At 30.7% G+C, this 1,844-nt stretch overlaps 1 pseudogene; it reads left to right on the top strand.

The window, feature by feature from the left end:
• The first annotated feature begins 964 nt into the window (after positions 1-964).
• Positions 965-1,579, top strand: LOC108968941 (annotated as a pseudogene).
• Positions 1,580-1,844: the final 265 nt, after the last annotated feature.

Here is a 1,844-nt window from a genome sequence, read left to right as displayed (position 1 = left end):
CAGACGGGAAATTCAACGTAGGATAACTATTGCCAATACTTCGGACTGAGTAGGCAATTGAGAAGTCCTCTCTCCACAAACAAAAATCAAACTCTATAAGTCACTCATATTTCCCGTCTTGCTATATGGTGCAGAGGATTAGACGATGACAACAACTGATGAGTTGCCGTTGCAACGTTTAGGAATAATTTATGCTATAATGGCAAGGTGGACTTCTAGGATTTATTGTATGAGCCCACCATATATATATAGAAGGAATAGATGTGGATACTCGATCATATTTCACTTCATCTACAATAATTATTGCTGTAATTACAGGTATTAAAATTTTTAGTTGCTTAGCTACACTACATGGTACATAATTAAATTATTCAAAAGCTATACTATGAGGTCTAGAATTTGTAAAAGGATTAACAGGAGTTGTTCTCGCTAACTCATCTATAGATATTATTCTTCATGATACATACCATGTGGTAGCTCATTTCCACTATGTTTTGTCAATAGGAGTAGCATTTGCTATTATAGCAGGATTTGTTCACTTATACCCATTATTCACTGGATAAGTCCTAAGTCCTAAATGATTAAATAGTCAATTCATTATTATATTTATTGGTGTAAATTTAACCTTCTTCTCACAACACTTTTGGGATTAGCAGGTATACCTCGACGGTATTCAGACTATCCAGATGCTTACATAACATGAAACGTAGTCTCTACAATTGGTTCATCTATTTCTTTACTAGGAATCTTACTCTTCCTATTCATCATCTTAGAAAATTTGGTAATACAACGACAAGTAGTTTACCCTATATAACTTAGTTCTTCAATTGAATGACTTCAAAATACTCCTCCACCTGAACATAGTTAGTTAGAACTACCTCTTTTAACTAATTATTTAATTTGGCAGATTAGTGGAGTGGATTTAAGCTCCTTACATGAAGTATTTTACTTTAATTAGAAGCTAATGACAACATGAGCTGCCCTCGGCCTTCAAGACAGAACATCTCTTCTTATACAACAACTTACCTTCATGATCACGCTTTAAAAATAATAATTTGAGTAATATTATTCTTTAAATCATACACAAAACGAAACCTTTTACATGGTCAAACTATTAAAATAATTTGAACAATTCTTCCAGCAATTGCTCTACTATTTATTGCCTTCCCCTCTCTTCGATTACTTTATTTATTAGATGAAATTAACGAACCCTCAGTCACATTAAAAGCCATCGGGCACCAATGATACTGAAGTTATGAATATTCAGATTTTATAAATGTAAAATTTGATTCATATTATATATAAAGGTAGTTCCAACGAATGAATTAGCCAGAATGTAGTTTAACCCATTAATTTGCAAATTTGTATTTTAATATTAGCTGTAGATGTAATTCACTTCTGAACGGTTCCAGCATTAGGAGTAATGGTTGATGGAACTCCTGGTTGATTAAACCAAACTAATTACCTAATAAATCGTCCTGGATTATTTTATGGTCAATATTCCGAAATTTGTCGAGCTAATCATCGATTTATACCTATTGCAATCGAAAGACTTCCTGTAAATCATTTTATTAAATGAGTAACTAATAGAACTAATTCATAATTTTCATTAAATGACTGAAAGCAAGTACTGGTCTCTTAAACCATTTTATAATATATTACCATTTCTACTTATAAAAATTAGTTAAAAAATAACATTAGTATGTCACACTAAAATTATTAAACTATTTAATATTTTTTTTGTGCTTCAAATAGCTCCCATTAGTTGACTAAGTTTATTTATTAACTTTTTAATTACTTTTATCCTTTTCAGTATAACAAACTATTACTCATTAATTTCTAAA

This window comes from Bactrocera latifrons, unplaced genomic scaffold (genome assembly GCF_001853355.1).
Source record: "Bactrocera latifrons isolate USDA-ARS-PBARC rearing strain unplaced genomic scaffold, ASM185335v1 scaffold_234, whole genome shotgun sequence".
Classification (NCBI taxonomy): Eukaryota; Metazoa; Arthropoda; class Insecta; order Diptera; family Tephritidae; genus Bactrocera; species Bactrocera latifrons.
This window is presented reverse-complemented; position numbering and strand designations above follow the sequence as displayed.